This window comes from Phoca vitulina, unplaced genomic scaffold (assembly GCF_004348235.1).
Source record: "Phoca vitulina isolate PV1807 unplaced genomic scaffold, GSC_HSeal_1.0 scaffold3, whole genome shotgun sequence".
In the NCBI taxonomy this organism is placed as follows: domain Eukaryota; kingdom Metazoa; phylum Chordata; class Mammalia; order Carnivora; family Phocidae; genus Phoca; species Phoca vitulina.
This window is the reverse complement of record NW_022589706.1, coordinates 76,933,125-76,947,659: the sequence shown is the minus strand read 5'-3', so window position 1 is coordinate 76,947,659 and position 14,535 is coordinate 76,933,125. Positions and strand designations below refer to the sequence as shown.

The 14,535-nt window shown below is 37.3% G+C and overlaps 1 protein-coding gene and 1 pseudogene across 1 annotated transcript in view; one reads left to right on the top strand and one right to left on the bottom strand.

Annotated features, from left to right (window-relative positions):
* Positions 1-6,829, top strand: part of EMCN (endomucin) — a 95,864-nt gene extending 89,035 nt beyond the window's left edge. The window contains exon 12 of the mRNA XM_032400895.1: positions 4,893-6,829. The gene's annotated coding sequence lies outside the window, so the exon portion shown is untranslated. The remainder of the gene's footprint in view (positions 1-4,892) is intronic.
* A 5,871-nt stretch (positions 6,830-12,700) lies between these two features.
* On the bottom strand, positions 12,701-14,150 carry LOC116630180 (annotated as a pseudogene).
* Positions 14,151-14,535: the final 385 nt, after the last annotated feature.

Here is a 14,535-nt window from a genome sequence, read left to right as displayed (position 1 = left end):
CTTCAAAATAGCTATTAACGTAAAAATAATTCATGTTAAGTTTTGAAGGCCACCAGAATCAAAGATTAGAAATATATTAGTGATATGCATTTCTATATATATTTGTGCTCATTTATCATACAAATGTGCTGTTATTTTCTTCTGAGATTAATTCTCTTATGACAAGGAGTGGTAAGGATAACATAGCTAAAGGAATTGATTTGCTGTCACAAAAGACAGACTTTCTATGCAAAAGTGTGGAGCAGGCAAAGTGCATTTTTTTTTATTGATGCCAATAAATGAACAAATTGGTCCATAATGAGTGTGGAGGTGGGGACATTAGGTAATAATGTCTATATGGGAAAAGATATATAGAGAACTAAGTACAAAAAAGGAGAAAGAGTAAAAGAAAAATATGTATGTTTTATTAAGTAACTGATTAAAAATTTTTTAAAATGTAAACAATGTAAGGAAATCCAATGGAAAAGATAGGAACTCTATTATGTCATGACTTAAAATGTCCAAATATAAAAAAAATTATCATAAAGAAAATTATGAAACAAAAAACAAATTGAGAAAATGTTTGGCATAAATATGAGACCACTTAACTAATATCTTAAATATACCAAAGACATTTATACATATTAGGAAGCAGAGAAATGAACAAAGGCCAGGAACAGGCAATTCATAGAGGAGGAAATGGAAATGGTAATATAAAATTACAGAAGAGTTACTATAATAATAAAAAAATGTGAATTAAGACCAAAAAAATTATAACTTCAATTTGCTTAAACTTTTTTTTTCCTAATTTTTAAAAGTCATACTGGTGAAGCAAATAATATCATATGCTGCATTTTAAAGTATAAATTAGATTAATCTTTCTGAAGAACAGTTTGGTAGTATTTTCACCAAAGGACTTAAAATATTCACATTTGTCACCTAGTAACTTCACTTTTAGGAAACTTTCATAAGGACATTATTTGAAGTGTGATTAAACGTTAATATACAAATAGTAGCGAACATTTAGAAACAATTTACATGTCTAATGGTATGGAAATTTCAAGTAAATTATGCTTCATCCTATCACTGACATTATATAACTTAGCAAAAGTAATTCTCAAGACAATTTTTAATTACATGCAAACATGTCCAAGGTATATGTTAAATGGGGGAGGGGACAATTTTAAAACTGAACAGAAAGCATTTGATTGGTCCACAACCAATTCTGTGCTATAGGAAAGGAGAGAGCTACTGTAACCTGCTTGCTCCCTCACCAGCAGGCTCTCTCTCCATTCTGTTCCAAGCCTCCTGACAGTTTAGGAAGCAAAGGGAGGGGGTGCTTGGGTGGCTCAGTCGGTTAAGCATCTGCCTTCGGCTCAGGTCATGATCCCAGGGTCCTGGGCTCAAGTCCCGCATCGAGTCCTGCATCGGCCTCCCTGCTCTGCGGGGAGCCTGCTCCTCCCTCTTTTGCTCCACCCTGCTTGTGCTTTCTCTCTCTCTCTCTTCCTTTCTCTCTCTCTCTGAAATAATTAAATAAAATCTTAAAAAAAAAAAAAAAAAAGCAAAGGGAGTTTCAGATCAAGAACCAATAGTCTGGATAGACCAGTGGCTTATATGAAAATCTCATCCCACAGACCCTCAGAAGTATGGAACGTTACCCATTTTCAGTTTTCTCCCAGATACAATTCACTCAACTTCTGTCATTTCTCAATGGTGCCATGATAACTTAAAAGCATTTTTGTGAACTTCCAGAAGAGTTTAACATGTCTTTCAATTATTTTTCTTACATTTTAAGAAAAAATGGCAGAGGCTAAAAAAAGAAAACAACATGGAAGAGATCTATTTTCTTATCCTTGTTATGGCCCTAAACTAAATTCTTAATAATGCTTTGCCCTGGGCCCCACATCTGTAAAACTTACGACAGGAAGATCTTTTCTTTTAAGACCATTTTGCTTCTTTGCTTATAAAGTGTTGTCAGTGCTAAAGAATCTATTATGATACTTTATTATAAAAATGATCATTTATTCTTTACAAACATCATAAATTTATAAAATTTTAAGGTTGTGAAACATTCAGTAACCATAAAGTCATGCATTATCATTATTGAAGACAATACACTAAGTTTAGAGAGATTATAACATTGGAAAGGAAGCAAATACTGATATTGGTACATTCAAATTGAAACTTCCAACTAATGAAAAAAAATCATTAATGAAGCAAATTCCATCTCTTGAAAAAAGATTATCAATGTGGAGTATACTCTGATGAAAATGTCACTTTGTTCCCATATTACTTGCTGATCCTTGAAAAAAATAATCAATATAGTATTAATCATGAGCATTAGCCTACTCACATAAATCCAGGTGTTTACCTAGATGGTCTGTGCTACAAACTCTTGACTTCACCTGGGAACTCACCTACAAAAGAGTCTGGGTCAGTTGAACAAAAAGTGACAGAGATCCTGCTCTTTGCCAAGTATGAGACCAAGTATAAACAGGGACATGACATGTTGCTGTCCACAGGGGGCTTATAGAAGTGAAGAGAAATACACATAAGGAAGATAATTTTACTTTAATATGGTAAATAATAAAATAGTGGTATATAAAGTTAGACACGGTACCTTGAATTTAATGGCTAATTGCTTCGAAAAGATGGCATTTGAGCTGAGACTTATAGGATAAGAAACTGCATGTATATGAAAGAAATCAGAAACAATTGGTTGGCCTAGGGCTGTGCTATGCACATCTGCTGCTCGGTCAGTGAACTGTTAATACTGTGCTACGGTGAGATTAAGTATAGAAACTGAATACAAGCCTTTAAAAATCATAGCAATCTGATATTGTTGCAACATTCTATTCATGTTATTGTATTTTTTTAAATATCATTTTGCAGCTGATTAGAAATTTTTAAAAAATCTAGTCCTCACCATTCATAGTTTGAGATGCACTGGCCTAGAGGATACAGTTCAATGTCAGAAAGGCTAGAAAATGGGGCTGAAGCAGTAGAGGGCACAAGATCATGGGAGGTCTTGTTTTCCAAGGTAAATCATCAAGGACTGCAGAAAACGAGAATAAAATACTTTGTCTAAGTAGAATAAAATGAGATTCTTTCCTCCTTCATTAATGTCATGCAGACATTTACTCATTTTGGGAGACACCTGGTCCTGCAACCTTTGATGTAAAATATCCAGGAAATCAGTTCCAAATTTGAGAGAGGGTCTGTTCTGCATGATCATTGTGCTCCTTCTAGAGTTACACCATGCCCTAGCATAAACTGGACCATTTGTCAGTTGCAGATACTCTGGGAGGACATCAGAAACACTCTGTTCTATGATCCTTTCCATAGACTAAACTTCACACGGATCCTGTGGCCACTCCCTGATCTCTAAACCACTCCCCACCATGGCAGCCAGGGTCCAGCTTTACCCCACGCAAAGCAGAAGTGTGACTAACCATCCCTACCAAAGTCCCTGCCTCCACCAACCATTCCATAGAAGAGCAGGGTTCAGGTCTCCACCCCTGGGACCAGGCCCACCCCACCCAGACTCTTGGGAACTGCCAGTCCTACCATAAACAGCAGGACAACATCTAACCCCTGTCAGGTCAGGCCACTTCCCCTTTTCCACTTAGGCACAGAAGCCTCCATCTCCTGCTCCTTGTGGGGTCAACAGAGAAAGTTGTTTCTGCACTGCAAAGAAGAAAACCCCAAAGTCATAAAACAAAATCCTGGCTCTCCTTCTCTCCTTCTTGTGAAGGAGAAGTAGAGATTTGTCTGTTCATGCTTCCCCCTGATAAGCACACAGCAGCAAAGCATAAAAGTTGCCAATAAATGTCTTCATTATTCACATTATCACCCCAAACAACAGACTTTGAACTGTGTCCCATTAATGATAGGGTAGAGTTAAGGACTTTAATCAGAAGAGGAATATGATGAGATTTGTGCTGAAGACACATCACTGAGTGTTTAATAAAGATTAATTCAAGAGGAGTAAGACTGGAAGCAGAGAAGTTGAAAAAACTGTTGCGATATTCCCTAAGTAAAGCACACGTGCTTCACCAGTTCTGCAGGTACAGTAGGGATGGTGATGAAGAGGCAGAATGGAATAGAGAAATGTCTGGAACGTAAACTTCTCCAGAGGTCACGATTGATTGAATGTGGGCATTGGGGAATGAGGAAGATTAGGAGTATAGATATGTCCACATTTCCAGCATGAGCGCCTGGGTGGACCATGGAGGTTACAGCAAAGATTAGAATTGTGCGGTGAGAAGGAACAGGTTTGGCAGGCAGTACACATGTTCCAAGACCCACAGTGGATGCCTGAAACCATGGATAGTACTAAACCCTGTACATACTATGATTTTTCCTGTACATACATACCTATGATAAGGTTTAATTTACAAATAAGGCACAGTAAGAGATTAACAACAATAACTAATACCAAAATAAAACAGTTATGAAAATAAATTGTAATAAAAGTTATGTGAATGTGGTTTTTCTCCCTCTCCAAATATCTTATTGTACTGTCCTCACCCTTCTTATGATGATGTGAGGTGATAAAATGCCTGCTTGATGAGATGAAGGTGACTAAGGTAGGTGTCGTGACATAGCCTCGGGCTACTATTGACCTTCTGATCAATAGGTCAGAAGGGGGATCATCTGCTTCCAGTCCAAGGTTGACTGCAAGTAGCTGAAATCAGGAGAAACAAAACCACGAATGGGGGTGGGGGTGGGGCCACTATAGTGTGTTTTCCTTTGGGACATGTTGAGTTTGAAGTGCTTGTGAAATGGTCAAGTGATTCTACTGGGTGGGAAAAATTCAGCAAGTTCCTAACATTTCTGAACAAGAAATGGCCCCTCCAGCATCTCTACTTCCTCACTTTCTTGGAATCTGAACTTTTTTTCCCCCCCTACAGGCTTAATCTTCAGCTTCTATGCTCCAGGGATAGGAAGGGAGACTCGATTTGTGGACTCAGTCCCGACTTCCAGTCCTGCTCTCCAGTCTATGCCAGTCGCCTGTCCCAATAAAGTGATGTTCAGATGACATGCAATAATTTCTTAGAATCTAAAAGAAGCCTGGGCCTCTCCTGTCATTTGAGACGTGAAAAAGCACATTACTACATTTTTTAGGAACATCCTTAGGAGATCGAGTTTTAGGAAGGACATTTGTGAGCAGTTAACCTGACAGCCCAGGCAGGTGGGTTCATGACGACATGATCTTCCCTTGAGTTTAAAGTTTCCAGAGCCGACAGTTCCTATCCATGGAGACTTCCCTATTTTCTTGGTGTTCTTATATGACCTGATGTTTGTATTTATTGTTTTGTACTATGTTAATGCAGGGACAATTTGCAAGTGTATTATTAAATATTAGGTAGAAATCATGCCATACGTCTTTGTACATAAAGATATTTTATTCATATTTTCATGTGTTACTTTTAATAAATAATTACTATATTCCACTCACTAAAAATATCATAATGTGACTGTGAAAATGGCAGTGGTATTGTCTTCCCATAATTATGACTATTTGGGGGCTGATTATCTGAATATGAGAGCTCACTAATGAAAGGCATCTGTAATAAGTGAGAAAGGAACAAAGGATTCACAAATCAGACTCCATGAAAAGGAAGTCAGTTTACCATTTCTCTGGTCTTTCTATTTGTAATTCACACTATGTGACAAGGATGTAAGTGCATTTATGACACTCTCTACTGCATTCATTAAGATGATAACAGGATTGAGATTTTTCATAATCCATTTGGTTGACAGTGTCTGTGCATTTTTAATTTTTTTTCTAGAAATGCAATGATTTGTTCTAGCAATCATCATCAAATCTCCAGTTTGTAGAAACCAACACTTCATAAATACATAATTGTGATATTATTTCTCAGTGTATCACTTTCCTAAAAATACCATACGATTATAGCTGCCATTCCCTCAGGAGGAAATTCTTCTGTTGAAAGCTGACTGATCAACCTTGAGCACTTCTTGGGTACAATGGATCAAAATGTCATGTTGGTTGAAGTTCTATGGAAAGCCTTGGAACTAAAGCCGCAGTGGCAGACAGCTCTTCAACTTCATGATTACCTAAGCTGCTTTCAATGTTGAATTATCTTAGTGACGTGAGTGCAGTGTAGTAGAGACAGAATGACGTATTTAAAACTGCTTTTTAAAATGTCATTTTTTGCAGTGTATTTCAAAACTTCGAGCTTTAAGAATTATATAAATAATCATCTTGGTTTTAGCTTCTTGATATCTGGACTATTTCTAATCAAGGACACCCAAGCAAGCATGTCTATATTACTGAATGGTGTCTCTGTGTTTTTTTGAGAAGAGAGATGGGGGATATGGGGACAGAAAAAAAGCAAGCAAGAAGGTAGAGAAAAAAGCAATGATATCCAATACATACACTTCCCTTGAAAGATGCTTTGCCTATGATCAACTCCAACCTACAAGTCTTTAAATGGGAATAGCAAAGGCTGGAGGAGGCCAACCATGGAGCATTTGTCTCCAGAAGGAAAATATTCCAATACCCCTAGAATGCTGTACTGAGCTCCTCAACAGAAGCCTTGTTACACAGAATGTATTGCAAAGAAACAAACTTTTCTGCAGTTTAAGTTACTGCAAGTGATATGTTATTCTGGCTTGTAGAAAAACCATTTACGTGACTTTTCATAAGTATTATTCGAAGAGAGTTTACAAGGATCAGAAGAGGGAAAGCTTTTTAATGGTCATAAAAGAATGAAATTCGTTCTAGTTCAAGAATTTTCCATAAAGAATATGCTTTATACTAACAAATATAGCATTAAATCTTTAAAACAGTCAAAGTGAAAAGAGGATTGAAGACTTGGCGGAGATATTAGTGGCATTTTGTAGCACCAATCTCTTTCGTAGATAATGTCTGCATTTTTATAAATCAACTTAAAACTTCTGTTGAAGTAGGGTATTTTGTTTTCAATCCAAAATTATCATTAATCAGATTTTTTTTAATTATCTGATTTAGATGATCTATTTTTTATGCCTGACTTATTATAATCTTTTTATTCTGATATACAGTTCAAATGTCACTGCAACAATAGAAAGGCTGTATTTAGACCAAAGCTAAACCTTTTTATGTATTTATTCTGCATGACAATATGAATATAATTTAAGTCTATCAATAGTCAAAACATAAACAAGAGCTAATTAACTGGCACTGTTGTCATCTGAGAATAAGCAGATGTTGTTGGCCGACACAGTGGCTGTGATTAGCCAGCAGAGAAAGACTTCTAAATTCCCCTTGCTGAGCTGAAATATTCCATTACACATCTGACAAATCTGTGTCTTATTTCTTGTCTACCTGCCATCATGAGGATCAACTTAGGACATGGACGAACCTTCAACAATGAACGTGCTAGCTTTCCCTGATTTTTCTCTGTTGAGCCCTACTCATGATTATTCAAGATTTTGTGGGGTTTTAAAAAGAAAACTGGATATGTCCTTTAAAAGTTATGCTTTGGATGACACCTAGTCTCAAAACTATGAAACTGTTAATTATTACCTATATTCAAGATATCCATCATTGTGGTTAATTAAATAATAGTTATCCTGAGCTAAGAATTTATGATGGATTATCCACAGATCTTTCCTTAAAAATTTCCCCACCAACACAAACTAGATTTCTCATGTTTCATTAAATGAGTATACTTTGTCCTTGCTTCAAGGCGATTTGTCTGGTGGGTGGACCTGAATATATTTTCCTGTCTGGGTACTTTTTAAAAGAAAAACAGTTTTGATAAATAATGGAAAAACATCTATCATGCCTACCAATGTTACATTCCTGAACTTGAAGTCAGAATTCTACTGAAGTGATCATGGACAATATCATTAGTTGCCTAATACCATATCCAACATTCACTACATGCCAGGCATTATGTTAAACACTTCACATTCATCATCTCAGTTAATTGTCACAATAATGGTAAGAAATAATTTCTAATATTATATTACTTTTTTCTTATTGTTGTTATCATCATAAGCATAAACATAAGCATATCCATTTTAAAGATAGGAAGCCAAGACAGAAAGTTACATAACTTACCCAGGTTGTACAACTAGTTAACAGCAAAAATTTAGATTCCAACCTAAATCCCAAATCCTTGTTCCTCATCACTATACTACTTAAGTCTTTCTAATCTAAGTTTATTTATCTAAAAAAAGGGGTGAAAGCATTATACTCCTGGCCATAGTTAAAAACGGGGACCAGATTTATCATCCCCCTATAAACAATTAAAAAACTAAACTACTGTTTCAGACAATGAACAAAAGGCAGAACTGGACCATGATCCATTAGAAGAGAGAAACAAAATTGTGAGCCCTATGAAGGCCTGACTTTGACACATTTCAGACCAGCTGCATAGAGGAGGACCGTTAAGTAGAACCTGAGAATCACACTGGGTTGAGGAGACATAGATTGGAGCAAGGGGACTATGATAGCTGGAATTCGTGGAGCAGAGTACCAGACAGGAAGGAGCTACATAAAGACCTCCAAAAATCTGCATATAGGTAACTTTTTATCTGTTGATAATGGGATATTAAACTGTGCATACGCTTAGGGTAAAACTTCATGAAACCAGGCAAAAAAGAGCTGTAGCTGAAAATTCCTAGACATCATACAGGGCAGAAAGACATTCAGGGTCTGACAAGCTATATTGGAAAATCCTCATTGATCACCTTGATTGATGATCCCACAAGAGTCACACTTTAGTAGTCATGCTAAAATACCCCTAGAGTAAAGGTGACTCTAGATAAACCCTAGAACAGCCTAAAAACAAACCCTAGAAGAATGAAAAAACCCAACATATTTAAAGACCTCCCAGGACAAGGTCTGACAATCTTTGATAAAGACAACAAAATACAGCAAAGCAACACATCAACAACATAAAGTTCCAAATAGTCATTATCCAATCTAAAATGATATAGATGCCCACAGAATGGGAGAAGATATTTGCAAATGACATTACAGATAAAGGGCTGATATCCAAGATATATAAAGACCTTCCCAAAGTCAACAGTCAAAAAACAAGTAACCTGGTCAAAAAATGGGCAGAAGACATGAACAGACACTTCTCCAAAGAAGACATACAAATGACCAACAGACACATGAAAGGATGCTCAACATCACTAGCCATCAGGGAAATACAAATCAAAACCACAATAAGATACCACCTTACACCAATTAGAATGGCAAAAATTAACAAAACAGGAAACAACAAATGTTGGTGAGGATATGGAGAAAGGGGAACCCTCTTACACTGTTGGTGGGAATGCAGGCTGGTACAGCCACTCTGGAAAACAGTATGAAATTTCCTCAAGATGTTAAAAATAGAGCTCCCCTATGACCCAGCAATTGCACTACTAGGTATTTACCCCAAAGATACAGATGTAGTGAAAAGAAGGGGCACATGCACCCCAATGTTCATAGCGGCAATATCCACCATAGCCAAACTGTGGAAGGCGCCAAGATACCCTTCAACAGATGAACGGATAAAGAAGATGTGGTACATATATAAAATGGAATATTATTCAGCCATCAGAAAGGATGAATACCCACCATTTGCATCGACATGGATGGAACTGGAGGGGATTATGCTGAGTGAAGTCAGTCAAGCAGAGAAAGACAATTTTCATATGGTTTCACTCATATGTGGAACATAAACAATAGCACAGAGGACCATAGGGAAAGGGAGGGAAATCTGAAGGAGGAGAAATCAGAGAGGGAGATGAACCATGAGAGACTATGGACCCCGGGAAAAAAACTGAGGGTTTCAGAGGGGTGAGGGGGAGGGGGTAACAGGGTGATGGGTATTAAGGAAGGCAAGTGTTGAGATGAGCACTAGGTGTTATATGTAACTAATGAATCACTGAACACTACATCAAAAACTAATGATGTATTATACACTGGCTAACTGAACATAATATAAATAAATAAATAAAATTAATAAAATTTAAAAAATAAAATGATATAGATGCCCCCAAAGAAGTAAACTGTGAACTATAATCATGAGAAAAATCACTTGATAAAGAGGGATTCATAAATGATAAAAAGGATGGATACTTCACAGCTAATTCCAACAGGCTAGTATTATCCTGATAACAAAACCAGCCAAAGACATTACAATAAAGAAAAAAAAAAAACCCTATGGGTCAATAGCCCTCATGAACATAAATACCAAAAATAACCCAAACTATTAACTAAATATTAGCAACTAGAATTCAGCAATATAAAAAATATTAAGTGAAATTTATCCTGGGAATCCAAGGTTATCTGACATTTGAAAATCAGTCATTGTAATTCAACATACTAGCAGAATAAAGGAAAAAAATCCATATGCTTACCTCAATAGATACAGAAAAAGCATTTGATAAAATTCAATATTCACTTATCATAAAATATCTCATCAAATTAGGATTAAAAGAGAACTTCCTCAATCTGATAAAGCACATTTATGAAAACCTACAGCTAGCTCATATAAGTGGTGAAAATAAATGCTTTTCTCTAAAATTAAGAACTAAACATATTCTCTCTTATCACTTTTATTCAACATTGTTCTGGGCTGGAGAGGGGTGGGGGTTAGGTCCTAGCCAATGTAATAATGCTAGAAATAAAAACATATATAGACTGGAAAGAAAGATGACAGAATCTGCATAAATCCTATGAAACCCACAAAAAAACTCCTAGGATTAATAAACAGATTTGTGATGCTTATGGAATGTAAGATTAATTAACAGAATCAACTGATTTATTTAGTAACAACAAAAAAAGAAAGTTGAAAAGATATACCATTTACAACAAATATAAAGTTCTTAGGGATAAATTTTACAAAATATGTGCACTCCTTATACATTTAAAACTGTTAAACTTCTGAGAGAAATTAAAGAACACCAGATCATAGATTAAACTACCCAATATTAAGATGTCATTTCTATTTAAATTGATCGATGAATTTATCAAAATTCCATTCTAAATCCAGTTTTCAGTTTTTATAGAAATTGATGGTAATTCAAAAGTTCATATGAAAATAAAATGAATTTAGAATTACTAAATCTTTTTTTTTTTTTTTTTTTTTAAGAATAAGCTTGGGCTATTTATACTCCTGGATTGGAAGACTTACTATAAAGCTACGGTAATCAAAACAGTTTTTACTGACCTAAGGATAGAATTTAATTAATAGAACAAAATAGATATTGCAGAAATAAGTAAATATGTGATATTTCCCTATACACACACGCATATATATCAAATGATTTTTGACAAGGGTGCCATAATAATTCAATGGAGAAAGGAATGGTTCTGGAACAATAGTTTACTCATGTGCATAAAAAAGATCAACACTTATGTCATACTACACACATACCAACTTAAATGTGTCATAAATTTAAACACTAAATCCACATCTATAACTTTTGCTTTCTATAGAGTCAGTAAAGGTTCCCTAAATAGGACACCAAAGGGCAAAATTAAAAGCAAAATAAGTTGAACTTTATCAAAACTAAAAATTCTGCTCTTGAAATAAGCACTAATAAACTGAAAATGCAAGCTAAAGAATAGAAGAAAATATTGGAATTACACGTCTGATAAATGGCTTATATCTAGAATACGTAAGGAACTCAAAAAACTTAAAAATAAGTCCATCCACTAAAAGCAGAAAAAATATTGAAAAAGACAATTCACAAAAGAAGATACACGATTTTCCAATAAGCACATGGAAAGAAACTCAATATCATTTAGTCATCAAGAAAATGCAAATTTAAAATTACAATGAGATACCACTACATATCCACAGGAAAGGCTAAAATTATTAAGGCCAATAATACCAGGTGTTGGAGGGAATATGGAGGAACTAGAACTCTCATATACTGCTAGTGGGAATGTAAAATAATACACCATTTGGAAAACAACGTAGCAGATTCTTCTTGAAAAAAAAAGTTTCAAAAGTTAAATGCATACTTCTCATATGACACACTATTCCACTTTTATGTATTTACCCAAGAGAAATGAAAACACATGTCCTGGCTATACAAAGACCTATAACCAAAGGCTCATTTTAGCTCTTTTCATAATAGCGAAAACTATACACAATAAACAAATTGTGGTAGAGTCATACAATGGATTACCATGCAGCAGTCAAATGGAACAGACTGCTGATACACCCAAAAAACGGATGAATCTCAAAAACATTATGCATCATGTGGTAAAAAAGAAGCCAGGGATAGTGGTGTGCATACTTTATGACTCCATTTCTATGAAACACTAGAAAGGAAATCAGGCCAGTGTCTGTCTTGAGCCAGGGATAAAGGGGAGTGGTGTGCCAGGGAATAAGCACAGGCAATATTTTTGAGATGATAGAAGTTTCTGTAGTTTGATCATGGCGTGGGTTAGAAGGTATACTTATTTGCCCAAACTCAAGCTGTACACTTAAAATAGGAATTATTTTAGGTATAAAATATGCCTTAATAAAAGTGACTTCTAAAAAGATTTTATAAACTTTTTAATATTTTTTTTTCTTTCTTAAACCTTTACTTTGAGACATGTTGGAAAAATTCTACAAGTACACATGGAAAAATAAGACATGATCACAGTTAAAAGTGAAGACAATCTAACCAGAAAGCTTTAATGCCTGTCAGCTACTGTTGAAGCTAAAGTTTTGAGTCTAACATGATCCAGGGCTGAAAGGAATGGTAATTAGTGTTCCTCTCTCTCTTCTTCACCATATTCCTCAACAGAATCCACACCAACCTCCTCATAACCCTTCTGCAGGGCAGCTTTGTCCTCACAGTCCTCAGAAAACTCACCTTCCAGGGCATCTGGGTGGCTCAGTCGGTTAAACAGCCAACTTTTGATTTCAGCTCAGGTCATGATCTTAGGGTCATGAGATCAAGCCCCACATCAGGCTCTACGCTCATCGGGGAGCCTATTTAACCTTCTCTCTCTCCTTCTCCCTCTGCTCCTCCCCCTTCTAAAAAAGAAAAAAGAAAAAAGAAAACTCTGCTTCCTCCATGCTCTCACCCACGTACCAGTGAAAGCACACTTGGCATACATACATCAGGTCAAATTTGTGGTCCAGGTGAGCCCAGGACTCAGCAATGGCTGTGGTACTGCTCGGCATGCACACAGCTCATTGTAGTTTGGTCAGGTCTCCACCAGGTACTACAGTGGGAGGCTGGTAGTTAATGCCAACTTTGAAGTCAGTGGGGTACCAGTCCATAAAGGGATGCTTGGTCTTAATGGTGGCAATGGCAGCATTAACATCTTCAGGAACCACATAGCCACGGTACAACAGGCAGCAAGCCATGTATTTACCCTGGCCACGTTTCACCATCTGGTTGTCTGGCCCAAAGCACATATTGGTGATCTCTGCTGGAGAGAACTGTTGATGGTAGGCTTTCTCAGCAGAGATGACAAGGGCATAGGTGGCCAGAGGGAAATGGATGTGGGGATAGGATACCAGGTGGGTCTGGGATTCTGTCAGATCAAATTCAGGGCTCCAGCGAATCTGAGGAAAGCACTGATGGAAGACACAGTCTGGCTAATGTAGCAGATTAGTGTAGTTTGGGCACTCAATATCAAGGTTTCTACAACAGATGTCATAGACGGCCTTTTGTCCACCATGAAGTCACCATCAGAGTGCTCTAGGATGATGTGGCTGGTGGGGAGGAGTCACAGGGCTCAGCTACAGCTATAGAGACCTGGGCGGGGCAGGGTGGGGGGCACCTGGGTAAATGGAGAACTCCAGCTTGGACTTCTTGCCATAATCAATAGAGAGTTCCATCAGCAGGGAGGTGAACCCAGAACCAGTTCACTCTCCAAAGCTGTGGGAAACCAAGATGCCCTGAATACCTGTGAACTGGTTGGCCAGTTTCTGAATTTAGTCCAAGATGTGATCAATCTTGCCAATGGTGTCATGTCCTTGGACATAATTGTTGGCAGCATCTTCCTTGCCTGTGATGAGCTACTCAGGGTGGAATAGCTGGCGGTAGGTTCCAGTGCGAACTTCATCCATGACCGTGGGGTCCAGGTCCACAAACACTGTCCTGGGCACGTGCCTGCCAGGACCCATCTCACTGAAGCAGGTGTTGAAGGAGTCATCTCCTCCCCCAATGGTCTTGTCACTTGGCATGTGGCCATCGGGCAGGATGCCATGTTCCAGGCAATGGAGCTCCCAGCAGGCATTGTTGATATGGACACCAGTCTGGCCAACATAGAGAGAGAAGCACTTGTGCGTCACAGCTGCAGGTTAGCGGGTACAGGCGACAGGAGCAGACGCCAGGTCCCAGCTACCGTCCCTGACGAGCCGAGTTGAGGTAAGTAATGTACTGACTATATAAATATGGTTCTACAAGGGGGGGCTATATTATTACATTTCTGCTATGCACTGAATTGTGCTCCCCCAAATTTATACGTTGAAGTCCTAACCCAACAACCTCAGATTGTGCCTGTGTTTAGGGATAGGGTCTTGAAAGTGACACAGTGATGATGTCATTAAGAAGGACCTTAGTCCAATATGACTGGTGTCCTTA